A 16247-nucleotide genomic window follows, 5' to 3' on the forward strand; every position below is an offset into this window, starting at 1 on the left:
TCATGCCACATTTTCCCTTTGTAGCAGCAGAGGTAGTGTCAGATGAAATGAGTTGTATTTACAGAAAAAGATAAATGATATGTATATACACTGTGTGTTGGTTTCATCATGCTACTCAACAATCTTTTTTCCAGTTTCTTCTCTTTCCCATGACCCACTGGTGAATATGATAACATATGCAAAAGTTTGTGTATTGACAGTATTTCCAACTACATATCTTAGCATGTAAAATCAATCTGACTAAATAAGATGGACGAATACTGTGCTTATTGATTGATAGTATGTCAAAACAACATCAATCAATAAGCAACATTTCATAGATGCTAGAGGTTGTAGGTACAGATTATGATAATTTATTAGGATTGCATAATTTAGATTGATTATTAGTGTTGCTATCACTGTATACTGCAGCATTTCTGGCTTCTCGACAAAGACTTGATTAAACTTGAGTTGTAGATATTTAAAATTCAGAATATTGGCTAATTATACAAGCAAAATCTAATGAAATTAAGCCAGTGGTTTGAAAGGATTCTAATTTAATGAGTGGCTATTTCACTCTGAATGAATGAAGTGCTACTAAAACCCAACCCCAAGCTCCTAACACATCCCTGTATAGGTTTCCTAAGAGTGGTTTTGAAGGTGCAGATAATCCAAAAATGAGAAAAGACATGGAGCGTGAATGGAACTGAGTCGGCAATTCGCCTGATGCTCAAAGTAACAACACCCTAAACTATGCACAAGTTTCAGCCTTAATACAATTTGAACAGGTGAGTTGTATAAAAATTCACAATAGAGGAACTGCAATGTGTCTTCAACTCACCCGTGTGTGAAGTGGGTGCCTCATAAACTGTCACTTTAAGTCTTGGATGTAGGCCGGACCTTCGGCTACTTGCTTTATTTGCATACATGTGTTTTATGGGTATGCATCCAACTGCCAGGTTAACTAAAGGCAGCTAACCTATTATATCACATAACAGAAAAAGGTCAAAGTCAATTTTTAGTGTGTAGCATTGAACACATCTCTGCATCTTTTGCCAACTTTGGCTCCACTTCATTCTTGGTACTTTGCCACATCATACACCTTTGAGTACTAAGCACCGGGATGAGACGGAAATCAATTTTCCCATCAAACTGTCAAGTATATCTCTCCATATGTCATACTTAAAGAGCTCTGCAAAGAGGTGTCTTGAGAACCATAATTGTGCATCATAGATTTTCGCCTCTCATAATTCCAGATGATAGTTGGTTGGTAAATCAAAGCATTAACTCATAAGCCCCACTTCAGTCAAGAGCATGCTGGTATAGCATGATTAACATCCTTTAAGTCAATTACATGCAGATGCATTTCAAGCACTATACTTTCTTGTCTGTGGGATTGAGGGACAGCAGTTTACCAAATGCTGTGCCCACCTGCTGCTGCCATGACATTAATGAGCAACCATCATCTCTGCTCTCAGGTTGTAAATCTATTTAAGGAATGAGGAGCAAGTGTAGATAGATGAAAGTAGGAGGCTTTAAAGGCCCTGCACTCACTCAGTTACTCTGCATCATTAGGCTGCTTTTCAGGGTGAATGTGGGTGGACCTTTGCTATTAAAAAGAAGAGAAAAGGTATGCCACCTTGACTGTCAATGGAGAACCGATAACCACATAGGTCTTAGAAAAGATCTAATTAACTGAAGTAAGTGAAAATAGCTGTGTAAGTTTGTATGTGTCAAGGTGAAGAAAGAACATATGTGCTCCTACCTGTAGTTGCTACTTAAACTTAAAAGGGATGTTGGGGGGAGCAGCACTGAAGAGAGGAGTCTGGCAAAATAAGGCAGTGCTTATGAGAAACATAAAGCAACCAGAGGAAAAATATCACCTAACTGGAATCTACAACATTCCCTAGGAAGGATCAGGGCAAGTCAAATAAAGCCATTAAAAAAAAAACACAACAATACCAGTGTTAATTTAATATTTCTCAGGCTTTGGCTGCGCTAATAAAAAACAGTCTCCATTATTTCTTTGCCTCATTCACAGGCAAACAGAACTTCAACTGACTTTTTTAAAAGTTTTCTTCAAAATGTTTAGGAAACAATAATATCACATCATTCCCATTGCTGTTTTGAGCATGTGCCTGAAGCAACTGAGGGTATATACTGGTTCCTTTGCGCGTGGTAAGCATTAGAAATTACAAGTTTACAACTTTTTTTTTTTTTTTTTTTTTTAAAGTTATTTTTTTGGCCTTTTATCGGCTTTATTGGATAGGTGCAGTGAGAGAGAGACAGGAAATGGGAGAAGAGTCAGGGGAAGACATGCAGCAAAGGGCCGCAAGCGGGAATCGAACCCGGGCCAGCTGCGTCGGGGACCAGCCCCTGTACGTGGGTCGCCCGCTCAACGCGTTGAGCTATACGAGCGCCCACAAGTTTACAACTTAATTTGGCTTTTCTGCACCACTTTACCTGTACACAAAAGTCTATGTGTCTGCTGTACCAAATATTTTTTGTCCACAGCATCCGTAGTTCAAGTTATTTGACATATTGTTCATGTAGACTGGCTTGGCATGCTTTTGTTTTCACTAGGATGTCCCGATTCGATCTCAAATATCAGGGCTAATGAAGGCGTTTCTAAACTGATCAGTATCAGCACAAAGTTAAGCCAGACACTTGTCACATGGAGAACAAAATTTGTGGCATAATGGTAGGGATACATATTGTGTAGTTTGCCAGATCAATAATAGGCAGTGTGATCAATCAATAATGGATTAATCAGTAACACAGTTTCAGCACAGTGAACATGTGGCCTCTACTAATGTTGCTGTTTTGGTCAATGGACACATGATTTTAGCTGCAAAGCTGAATATGCCACTGGGATATAAAATTGTATTCCTAGTCGATCCAGGCTTGTCTTAAGGTCATTAAGCATCACATAAGTCTTTGTCATGGTGCCTGTTGCTAGCTAAACCACAATGCTCTCTGCTCGCCAACATGAACTACCCATAGTTCAAGTGACCAACCCATCAGGTCTCTATGACACTAAACAGGAAGAGGTTCCAACTGGTGGAACAACTATGCATTGAAGAGCTATTCTGTCACTGAGCATATATATATAAGGTTGATTTTAATACCTTTAATATACTTGAAGTATGTATTATCTATGAAATGGCATCAGATTTAGATTTGGTATCAGCAAATGCTAAATATTAAATGGTATGGACTAGATTGGGGGCAAAAAAAACATGACTGGGACATCCCCAGTTTTTTGTTCCTTGCGTTTAGGAGATATTTTGACAATAGATGGTGGTGTGGACAGAGATATTTTTTCTTCAACACAGAGGACAATGTGGGCATTGGGCGCGCACTCTGAACTACGGGAGCCCAGCGGGCAGGCGTTGGTGGCGGATGTTGATGAGAAAATCAATTTTCATTAAAACAAATCGACATCAAGTACAAAATCGAATTAATCAATAAAATCGATTTATCGCCCAGCCCTACTGCACACATGGTAAAAGTAGCATATTTTTCTATTTCTTATACTATTGTTCCACACCCACACTGCTCGGTTGGTGTGCCTGTTGCAACAAAAACATACTGTAACACTAGTGTCTGGAATGATAGCAGTATGCGGTCCTTATTATTTCCAAAGCTTGGTCAATGAACAGATCTGCTCGAACGCATGTGTACATACAGTTGCGTTACTCTCTCCCCGTGACATCCTGGCCTCTAATCTAAACTGCATATATGACAAAGTGTCATCATGCCGTCTTTGCTTTTTGTCTTGGATATTTACCTGGTCTTGCAGCTATGAAAAAAAAGTGAAGTCACTTTTGTAGCTCCATTTTGGATCTGCTGGTTATTTTTGTTAGGGAAAAAATGGTCTCAAACACATGCAAGTGATCTTAGCAGCTTTTCATTTATAGCCTGTTGCTTCCACTGGTTATCTGTGGGTATTAAATGTTAATTTCTTGTTTCTTGTCTGCTGCTTAATGTGCCCTCTCCAAGCAGCTGACTGTGTTCTGCCAAAGAAGCATCACTACAAGGGTGACTTTTCTTTACAGAAATGATCAGCTGATCTCAGCACAGCAAACTGTCCCTGTTGAACTTTCCATGCAGCAATCGAACAGAATGTTACAGCTGTTATTTCAGTGTCAAAAATGCAGCTGATTGGAGCTACAGATTGTGATTATTAATTAGGGTAGCATAATTATTGTTCATGTTAAATAACTGAGTTGCTACCACTGTGTTTTCCTGGCTTCTTGCCCAACAACAGCTGATCACAGAAACTCTGAGTTGCAGTTATTTATAACTCTAGATACTTGCTAATAATAAAATCTAAACTTAATGAAATTCAGGCAGGGTTTCAAAAGGATTCTGATTTAATAAGTGGATTTCATAGTGGATTTGGATTCAATAAAATGCTGCTGAAACCTAAACCGAGGCTCATAACACATCAATCTGATTCATCTCCTACAAAAACTACAGATAAGGTGTATGAATCTAGATGTGATTTTGATAATGTAATATAATAATACACAAATTATTAAGGGCTGTAGTGTTCAGGCTGACAGGTTGATGGGTTGATCCATAAACTCTGATCAGACCAAATTCTCACTGGTGAGACAAGCTTTGGTCCTTCTTTTATAGACAGAAAAGTGCGACATTGACATTATTCCAGGATTAATGAAGTGTTTTTGGCAATACAACAGGCTACCTCTAAAAACTCCTCTGTTTTCACATCTTTGACCTCACTCAACCTAATAGAGACTTCGAGATCTAACTTATTCAACTTTTACTGAGCATTTACTTGAGCCAGCTTCAAACTAACAGATACCATGTCAAAGAAGTTGTCATTCTGGCTGCGTTATGTGGCCAAAAAGTCAAGTGTAAACTTTGCAAAAAGCAGTTTCCATATCACAACTCAGCAACCAACGTGGCAGAAAACCTAAAAACAGCAGCTAACTTGTTGAATATATTCCTTAACAGTTCCTGTTTTGGGATCACCACTTGATTAAGTTTTATTTTCAGCAATCATATGAATAGGGTTAGGTACACACTGGTCTGCCTCTAGTCTGTTGCTATTATTTTAATGAAATATAATGAGGTTAAAATAATTTAATATGCTGCAAATATCAGCTTTTTATGTGCATCTATAATTCATAATATAAGTCTAGCCATTAGTGGTACGATTTCAGTCGAACAAGATTTTCTTTTGGTTGACCGCAGCCTTATTTAACACTAAAAGCACTACTATATATACAATTCTGCTTTTTCATTACCCACATCACCTTACACATGTATGTTTACTAGAAGCCACCATCACACTGCCTCTTCTTAAACAACACCATCAATCTTTCTCTCTTACTATCAGGGTCATAACTGCCCTTGAGGCTGAACCCATCTTAGGACACAAAACTCCCCTACACTGGCTCCCTGCAAAACAAATCCCCTGCTGCTAAGAATAATTTTCTTTGCCCATTATGCTCAAATCCCAGCATTATCAAAAAGCCAAAGATGTGAACCTTCATCTATCTAATAGCACGCGCAATTACCTTCTAAAAAAGTGAACACAAGAAAAGCAATCTGTCTTTGTTGGAGAGCCACAATAGTGCGGCAAAACAAACCAAGTCCATTCGCAGCACATTATGAATAACATGATAATTTCACTGCTATTTTAGGGCAGATATTAATTTTAATCAATACAAGTCATAGTAGAGGACTAAGTGCAATACATTTTCAGCTATTAAAGCAAATAATTGTGCCTATTCAGCCACTGATGACTTGTTCAGCACTAATTATAATGAAAATAACACAATGGCAGTTGTAAGCACAAAGATAATGTAATGTGTCATTATGCAGGTAACCTGTCAGATGTTTTTAATACATTACAGTCCTCTGGAGATTGCATTCATAATTCATATTATTACCTATGTATGTCTTCTTTTTGTTAGTTCTGTCAGTCAACACAAACAGGTTGTTTACTTCAAGGCACTGACAACAAAACATTGCAAAGGTTACAGGTCAAATCACACTTGGGCCACTGCTTTTGTGGCATTTGAAGTCTCCACCAGATTGTATAATTATGTTAAACATGCTTCACTACGAGTCCTCTGCCATTAAAGCCGAATGTTGACATTGATGGCATGAAATTCATTTCTGTAAATAATGTTCGAGGCTTCCTTTTCATTTTTCAATGCTGCCATCCAAATAATTGCCACTTTGTGCAGACGGTTGTGGGCTGCAGCAAAAATATATAAATCAGTGCTTCATTTTGCTGGCTGCCTTTAGTCTATTTTTAAAAAGGTAGACATTTAGGTTTACATAGGAAATAAATTCTACTGCTTCCAAAACTGAGTGAACCAAGATTTCTAAATAAGAACAATTTTTCATAACCATCCTCTTTACAGATTCTTTGTTTGAATATCTATCCTAAAATATTCCTCATTTTGTGAATATATTGAAATAAACAATGGTATTAATAACTCGATTGTGTCATATCATACTGTTTTAAATTGCACCTTCAGAATTAAAAAATAAACAGCACTTGATGGATGTGGCTGCAGCCTCTTCCTGTTGTTTGTGGATGAAAGAGACAACAGGGAGACACAGCAAGGTTTAGACAGAGCACAGAAACTATGATAAAAGGGAAATACACTCTCCACTTTCTGCATGGCCAGTTTGTCCAAAAATGTGCATAAATTGGGAGACTACGTGCAAAAATACTAATGTCTGTGTCGTTATTTTACAGCAGTCTGGTGTTTGGTACACATATTTAATTAATGAAATCACAGAATCACTGGTTAGAGCCAGTTTCCACAAATATTTGAGCACTTTGAAATGCCCCGCTTCATTTGCATGAAAAACACATTTTATTTTGGGCTGCACAATAAATTGACAGATAAAATGATGTGGTTTCATCTTAGGTTAATCTGACATTATAGAACTCTATTTAAAGTAATTTTTGTTCATACACCTTGCTATACTGCAGTACCTGAGTAGAGACTAAAGGCTTCTCTGTGTACAGCCGACTAGCTAGCGTCAACCTTAGCCTGCATATGAGGCATTTAGGGGAAAACCATTGATTGCAGCATCTCTCGATGAACATATATGGGGGGTCCTCGACGTCAGAATTCCACTCCTATGGCACAACGTAACTCGATTTTCGCCTTAAGTCAGAACTTACATACTGGAGAATGTAAACAAAACCGTCTTCCTCGTACAATGCCATATCCGCCAACTAGTTCCCACATAAAATGTGTTATAATGTCGCAAACAGCGTACGTTGGAATGATGGAAGAAGACTTTCTTAATAAATTTATGGGAGACAGCAACGTAACCACAAAACGCCGTAGGTCAAGGACGTCGTAAACCGAGGACCTACTGCACTAAGCAAGTGATGGTACAACTTTATGTAGATTCCTCCTCTGGCAGATGTGCCGAGTCTTATTTTGAAGCAAATATTAGTACATTAGCAAGAATGTAGCAAGACAAGAAAGTGAAAAGCAGTGCTCCGTTTAGGTAAATGCAATAGTGCAGTACAAATATTTTGTTCCTAAAATCTGTGACTAATCATAATAAATAGTCATGATTATCATTTTGGCCTTAATCCTGCAGCCCATATTTCATATGCACCACGTCTGCTGCACATAACACAAATACCAAAAACAAATCAAATTTAAAGATCCAAAAAAATACCAGCGTATCATTGTGCTATTGTACTCAGTAAAGCAAACAGAGTCCCTGCAGTGTGCACATACAGGAACCACATGTGCAGGGTTTCAACCAATCAGCAGGGAGGAGGTTAGAATGACAAACTACAGAGTGAACTCCTGTCGATACTGAACACAGTTTGTGGTGTATTCAAATGCCTATTAAAGACAGGTACTCCTGGCGACAAAGTAATAGTAAAAAAAAACTAACAAAACTATAATATATTACAACTCTCAACAGTAATGCCACAAACTACTGTTTCAAATATGTTGAACCAACAGCTCTATGGCAGTATTTAGACCAGGATGTTTGCTCTGTTTTCAATGCTACAGGTGAGAAAAAAAACACCTCAGGTCAACTAGTTTAGTTAAAAAGTCTGTGTTTAAGGCCTCCGGCAAGAGATCCACCAACCAAAGTACACAGAAAAACAAAGATCCAGTGTGCCATATTCTAAGAGCAAACTGCAACAGGTTGCTGCTCTGCAGTAGAGATGAGAGTCTGTAACAATATTTAATACCACAGACTACAACATTGTTGTGGTGGCAGGTTTTCTGAATTAAATTAAAATTTATGCCATCAGATAGAATGCAGTTAGTACTTCATGTTTGCTGCACACAGCAGAGAGACGAAGCAAAATCATAAAGCTGCCATGGTTTACACTGGATAAGAGGAGTCTTTATTTCAATAAGAGCCCTGCGAGGAATACAGTGATTTTATTAAACCAGTAAGACCTCTGTTCTTTCAGCAAACAGCTCATATGGCAGTGAATCAATGTTAATATCGTCTGTTTTTACATTTCATTTAGAGGCTTAACAAAAGGGCAGCATGGAGGGAGCAGTGTTTCGCTGAGTAAATATGCACTTAACAAGGATGGAGATCCTGTGTGCTTGTGTATAAACTGTCTAAGATCTCCGATTTCACGGCCTATCACACCTCCTCATGCCCAACTGCAGCTCAGCGTAGCATGCAGACTTGTGATGTACATGTTGCTGCACAAAACCTGGCGTGCAGGGAACAATTTCTGAGCAGTCTGAGTGAGGAGGGGGATTGAGTGGAAGAGCCGAACAGGGAAACGGACGGCTAATCAGTACTGCGAGTCTCTGAAAGTCCCTTTGTGCTTGTTCGATTGATCCACATTCTCCGCTTTGCTCACTGAGCATCAGCAGAGGTTTTCTGTGGCTCCTTGAGCAGCCTACACCTATATATTTGTGGAGGTTTTTCCATGTTTGTCTATATGTCCAGGACTGTTTGTGTTTTTAAGTCTGCTGACCCATGTAAGTTTGCTTTGTTTAGCTCACATCACATAGTCCTCTGAGCCTAAAGAATTACTAACAGAAACACACAGAGCGTATAGCCTTCAGCAGACAGTGTTTGCTTACAGGTTAGATAAGTAGGATTGTAATGAGAAAACTGCACATTTAAATCTCCAGACTGTCTGGGAAAAACAGGACATTTAAACTCCACAAGCAATATTTTACTTCTTTTAACAGCTGAAGAATATGACCAACTGGCCTTTCTTACTAACTCATTAGATGCCACATACAAGACTTCATTAAACATGAATCAACTGCACGTTTAAAGCAAGAGTACAGAAAATTTACATATAAATGAACATCAGTTATTTTCAAGCCCTTGCCAAATGAGTTCACACAATGCTCATCAAGTCTATCAGGTTATTCTCTCTGTATTTCACAGTATACTAGAATTACATGAGCTGAAGAGTGAAGCAACAAAGCTACAAAGAGTTCAAGAAAAGTTTGTGATGCATCAGATAAAAAAAGAAACTGAGCATTCGATGGAGAGCTGCAACAATTAAGTGAATACTTAGTTACCAACTATTAAATTAAGAGTGGACTATTTTGACAACAGATTTGAGTTATATTGTAAGGAAAAATTCTCTGATTTCTGCCTCTAAAATCTGAATATTTTATGGTTTCTTTCTTCCTCTGTGACAATAAATTGAATGTGTTTTGGTTGTGAACAAAACAAGACATTTTTACCATTATCTGGCATTTTATAGACTGAACAACTAATCAGTTATCTAAGAAAATAATCAACAGTTTAATTGACAATGAAAATAATCTGTATTTGCTGCACAAGTGATGAATTAGTAGTACAGATCATTCAAGGCAGATTTGTCTGACTTACTGTTTGAACTGCTTTCTTGAAAACTCATTCACTCTGGTCTAATGCCATTGGTCTGCTATCTAACTAGCTAATCGCTACTATCAGTTATTGTGTCAACATGCTTCTTCATCTCCTTTAACTTTGCCCAGTGAGTTACTGACTGTCTGAGGTGCATGGAGATTAACGCAATTCAAGCAATAAAAATGCTAATTGTCCTTAGGAGGAAACCAATTATTTGTTCATTTTCGAAAAGTCATCTTAGTTTCTCTTGAAAAGCTTATGAAGCTTTTTTTGTGCACTGTCAACAACTGTTTGCTCAAAGGGAATTATTAGATTGGTTGGCTTTTGCTCTAATATAATATATTATTGTACGGTCTAAAACTCACAATGTGAAGTGTCCTGAAATGACTCACAGCTGGCAGTTATACAAGTAAAACTGAATTGGAATTTAATGAAATCATCTGAAACCAGATTACTATAACAATCTATGGTTATTCATTTAACTAAATAGCTAAGTAATGAGTGACATAAAAGGAATACACATGTTATGGCTTCTGATTATTTCTCTGAACTTGTCTAGTGGGGCTAGGTAATTTCTCTTCCACTTGCCCGACAAAAAATCCACTTGACCCAGAAAGGCCTTAATGTCAAGCTCTACCAGGATTGGATTTAATCACTTTGAGGAGGTCTGCTGGTTTATTTTTATCCCCTAACTCATAGATTAGACAAAAACTGTTGCATCCTGCATGTTTCCCTTACAAACATAAACATGTCCTTATGTAAGGTGCACAAACTAGACTAAAAAACTGCTTCTGTGGTGCTGCTAATCAGTAAATTGCATTGGTCTATGCATGTTCAGTGCTAAAATATGGATTCTAGTTTGGACATGTATACTGCTTCGACTACTCTTCTTTTTCCTAGATTACTCATTTTATTGTTGTTACAACTATTTTCTCCAATTAAGAACTCCAAATTAGACATCTATCCAGTGATCATAACTTAAAAACTAAACTGCAGAGGGCCGCTGAGACTGCATATGAACAGGCCTCGATTTTTGGGGGGAGATATGAAATAATTGCTATGAACAGAAGAAAATAACATTCTGCTGTCAGTTGGCTGATGGATGCTTTTCTTGGGTTGTATGTACAGAAATCTGTAATCACCATTTGTTTCTCTGGGACTCCAGCTAAAGGAAGTATTACGATGTCGCGGGGAAGAATGTCTTTTTCTGAGCCAAATGACCCTCTTCTACCCTCATCTTTGCCTTTTATAGTCGAGGATCACCGTGCTTGCTCGATTCTGCGTTACATAATTAACTGAGCCTGGGATGGAAACTGGCTTTTTTTCAGACACACTTACCGGCACGACATATGTGTGCAAATATCGTACATATTGTCAATAAACGTAAGTAACAACACAATGTTCCCACAGCAATCGGAAATGTAGAAAACCCATATACAGCAATGGGAAACCCAAAATTAGTTGCTAAAACATGCACCAACACTGGAAAACACACATTCACATAGAGTTCTATATATAGTCATCGACATCCACCCTCTGCCAAACTGAGTTACACAAAGAATTTAACACATGTCCTAATGGACGGAGCTTCCACCTAACAAATGGCTGCCTTGAGCACATTGCCAAATTGTGGATAATAGTGCATTTGTGTGAGTCAGTTGACCCGAGGGCCAACGATTAGCATCACCGAGGGAACACTGAAGCCCCTCGAAGAAAGAGAGAGGAGGGGAAGGATGTGAGAGAAGGGGCAAGGGCTGTCCCCAAGTTATCAGGAGTCTTAATCAGAGTTATTTAGACTAGTGCATGTATCACTGTGCGTGCAATGCATGCTTGTGTGTGCGTTTGAAAAAAGTGACTCAGTCAGGGAGTTCCCTGAATGTAATGAAGGAGGCAAGGCTGACGCATCAGCACACTTAATCCAGTCCTGAGACTGAAACACAACTCGAAACTTCCCTCGCCATCTGCAAACAGACATCACACGAGGCTGCTTTTTGTTTGCAAGTGTAACGGCTGCTCAAGGGAGTTAATTGGGGGCAGACAAATTAGAAGAGAGTGAAAATACCAGACTAACAAGTGATGCTTCAAGGGGAGACACGATGAGTGAAGAGGGTGAAACTTTTAACTAATAGATATCACTATGTGGCTTCCCCAGCTGATTTCTTACAATCAACACAGTATTTTCAGAAATTTCAGGCTTAAATATGCAAATGATGACTTATAAATCTAAAAAATACACCAATTTCCAAAACAGAAATTTTGGCCCTATATTAAAACTGTTTACAAGAAGGTTTTCTATCACTCTATACATTACAAAATGCTGTACAGTCAGAAAAAATAAATTTGTGCCATGTTTTTAGGAATGTACAAAATGTTCCATATATCAGGCTATGAATGATATATGAACAAACTCTTCTGCCCAGGAATATAGAATAAAACTGGAATGTTTGGTATACATCAGCGCTACAAACATGGAGGTTTCTGGCTTGTTTTATAAGTGAACTCTGCAGATGCAAATAGACAAAGTGTAAATTAAACATCTAAATGTGTATTTAGGATTTCTCTCAACTAGACTGAAAGAAGACATACCATGGAATCAAAAATATCTCAAAATTCACGACTGCATGAAAAAATTACCATGTTGCCTATAGTGCTTTAAGAATGTTTACATGTGAAAAAGGGAACAGAGCCTCAACATATGAGTAGAAATCCTCAGTGTTCGCACAGTGATGAATATGTGTGACTGAGGCCACCAAACGGAATATGGAAAACTCCATTATTCAAGGTGATGGTGTCCGTGCCTGGTTAATAATAGAAGCACAACCGGAACACTGTCTGTGCAATTGATTTTAAAAGGCTTTGGTACAGAGAAAATATGTTTAAAAATGTCACCAGGAGGAAAACTGTAAAACTCAACTTTCCTCAGCTGCACTTGTGTTTAGGCTTGACTTTGGCTTAATATATTTTTGTCCGAACACAAAAATTAAGTTCATATATGGTTCTAAGGCTGCACAATATTGGAAAAACTTCAATATTTTTGATTCAGATCTGATGCTGCACTCATCATACAGAGCTGAAATATTTCCACGTTTCTTTTTGCAACCAAATCTTCATTTTTTCTAGTGTTTCTCTCCTGTTTTGCTGTGTACATGTGGAACCTCCATGTCAACAAACTCCATGTCCTGTAAATAAAGTAAAAATAAACCTCTTGAGTCAGACTTCTTATGGAAAATGTGAGTTTTTTTATATCAAACGGCAAAAAATAAAACTGGAGCATGTTCGAGTTATGTTGCTGTATTTCATATGGCATTTTCAGTGAAGCTACATATTCTGCAGCTCTATTTGGTTGTATAATTGGCAGGAATTAGGCTTAAATTTCTACTATTTAACACAGAGCTGTGTTTGCCCTTAACAGAATCCTTTATTACTGTAGAGGCACTTTTTGGGTATGATATCCGTATCACACTACTACTACAGGCATGTGAGGACATAACCACAATCTAACTGCAGGCTTAGTCTAATCTTGGCATAAATGGTGGAGGTGCAGAAGGTAACCTGCAAAAGCTTGTTAATTTGAGGATGACAGTTAGGTAACTGGCCTTTGCCGAGGGATGCCTGCAGAGTGAAAACACCATATTATTCCAAAATGACTATGTTACATCACAGACTCTGAGCTGTGCACCACCGTGTTGTGAGTGTCTCATTTAGACCAGATTAGGAGGTCGAAGGTTCGGTTTGCCCAGTTACACACAATGCTGCCGAGGCCAGGTTTCCCCAAATATGGTCAGAAACACTGAAGATACACACAATATATTCTGCTTGATTTGCAAGAACCTGTACTTAGGAAGCCTCTGAATATTTAATTTTTCTCTGATAAACTCTTGGACTTAGTGGCTTCCATGTAACAGCAGCATACGGAACTATCTTAAGGGGATTAAAATGCTCCAAATTAATGGATTTTCACATAAAGAAAATAAATTTGGGATGACTGAAGATGCAACCCTCTGCTTGCTCTCCTCACTGCTGTCCATCTGAAAGGTTTACCCAAGGAAATGGAGGATATCTTATCATGAGAAAATGTGTAATAAACAGAAGCTTGAGGGTCTGAAACAAGGAGAGTCTGACAGGAGGAGGGAGTCAAGGATTTGCTCAGAAATATGGGACTTCTCCCGTTGCCCAAATAAGTACCTATTAAAAGAGAATTTGTGCCCTGCTGAGCGGCCGGTAAGGCAGCCAGGAGAAAAGAGCTGTGGAAATAGAACATGTCCATATAGAGAGGGGAGCTGTGGAGAGAGGGAGCAACAAGGGGGCAGGGGTTAAATGCTTCCCCAGAATGTGAGCTTTCCACTGGCATGAACCCAGTGAAAAGAGTCCCCAAGTCCCTGCTGACTGACGGACCGAGGGCCTACTGCGAGCATGATTGAGCAGAGGCGGCTGAACTATTGCCCGAGAAAACACAGATTTGAAATCACATTCATATTTACTGATTCTGTAAACACTAATGATTGAGGATTTTGCGCGAGGCTTTCTGACTTCAGCCGGTCTTTCCCTGATGAGTTTTCTTTTTTATCACGACGCTGACAGGGGAAAAAGAGAGAGACGCTGAGAGGAAAACCTGTCTTGACAAACAAACACCCCACAGATGTTGCTCCTCTCTGACACTACTGGTCTCCATAGCAACCCTGCTGGCCAGTAATAGCCTCTGGCTCCCCGGCTCATGCACACGCACACACGCACACACACACAAACAGGCACATTTCAGCCTCTGAATGGGATCCCAGTGTGTGTTTACAGCGACACAGGGACTGGCTGGCCCACCCAGCCATGCCACCCCCTCAGGCATTACCAGAGTACACACATCTCTAAACAGAATGCATCTACCGCCGTCATTAAAAGCCCCGGCCACACACATACACACACACCAGGAAAAACACATCCACCAAGTCCCTCGATTTTGGTAAACAACTGGCGATTGCAGATAGCTGGGAATTACACATTAAAGCTGGCTACTGTGGAAGCTTTCCTGAGTACGAACCAGAAAACAGCGACTGAACTGTCTGCTTATTGACATATATTTTCATTGTGCATCATGAACGCTGTCGCTTCTATTCATTCAGACTCAACAAGTTTTAAATGCAGAATGGATTATTTTCCAAACAAAACACAGATCTTGCTTTCATCACATGCGTAATATCTGCCTGTGTGAGTGAAAAAACAATTATATTATATTATAATTATATATGAAGCACTCCGTCTGCAGATCTTGACATGTCTTTATTGCCTTTAATTTTTAACCGTTTTCAAAAAGAGAAAAACATAATAATCCAGCAATGTTGAATTCACATGTAACAGATGTGAAGCTGCTATAAGAACAGCTGGCATTTTAGTGGTATTTAATCTTCGGCAGTATTACCAGGTGTGTCAGAGACTAGAAAATACCAGAATTCAAATATTACTGGGAAAGACACATTTCGAAACGAAAACAGAATTTTTGTTTTTCTGCTTAAATTTATTCCCCAGTTATTGATTAATGTCCTAAAACCTCATTCTCTATAAATAAATTAAAAAACACATATTTAAAAGTTTTTCCATTAAAAAATAATCCCTTCATGACTTAACTTAGATGTAACTATAAACTGTTGCTTTTTCTATGTGAATAAAATGAGTGTACAGATTTATGAAGTCCCTGGATCTCTTTCACTGCAGCTCAGCACACCAGTTCACCTACAACTATGCTCAAATACCGTAAAACTACTGTATGCTGCATGATAGCAAGCTGTAATATCAGAGTAATTCAGTCACACTTGTCTGAACTGACTCTGAAAAGGAATAATAATACAGAAAGCTCCACCCTTAGGTTTGGTACAGATGAAACTCTGCAAGTATGAATCAGTGTTTTTGAGAATGTCATCGGTACACTAGCTGTCTATTTTGCTAACGATACAATTCAATTTTTCTGTTTCTATTACTTTTTTCTAATGCAATACTTATGAATGCAATCATGGAAACACAGCTAATGTCTAGATCTTATATCTGTCCCGAATAAAGAAACATAAATGGCCACTAATTCTCATTGTACTCATCAGAAGCAGGTATACTGTCTGCCTACCATGTGGTCATGCTCTATAAACACCTTTAAGTGTACATTAGCAAGAAATGATGCTCAGTTTCGTAAAGGTGGTGGCAATTTGCAGCTCCACTCAGGCAGGCAGTGAGCTGATGATTACGTAAAGGACTAAAAAACAGTGAAAGCTTCTATCTGCACTCTATATGTAGGAGGTGAATGTGAGTGTACTTACCAGGTGACAGACAGAAAACTGAGGGGAAGGGAAACTCTGGAAGATAGCACTGGACCGCTCTGAAAAGCAAAAAAAAAAAAAAAACCAAGAAAGAGAGAAGAAGAAATTAGTGTAATT

The 16247-nt window shown here is 38.6% G+C and overlaps 1 protein-coding gene across 2 annotated transcripts in view; it reads right to left on the reverse strand.

Annotated features, from left to right (window-relative positions):
• Nucleotides 1–16247, reverse strand: part of LOC111569680 (1-phosphatidylinositol 4,5-bisphosphate phosphodiesterase beta-4) — a 109510-nt gene that overhangs the window by 66991 nt on the left and 26272 nt on the right. For both annotated transcript variants that reach the window (XM_055015818.1, XM_055015817.1), the window contains exon 3: nt 16131–16189. The gene's annotated coding sequence lies outside the window, so the exon portion shown is untranslated. The remainder of the gene's footprint in view (nt 1–16130; nt 16190–16247) is intronic.

Source organism: Amphiprion ocellaris, chromosome 12 (assembly GCF_022539595.1).
Source record: "Amphiprion ocellaris isolate individual 3 ecotype Okinawa chromosome 12, ASM2253959v1, whole genome shotgun sequence".
In the NCBI taxonomy this organism is placed as follows: Eukaryota; Metazoa; Chordata; class Actinopteri; family Pomacentridae; genus Amphiprion; species Amphiprion ocellaris.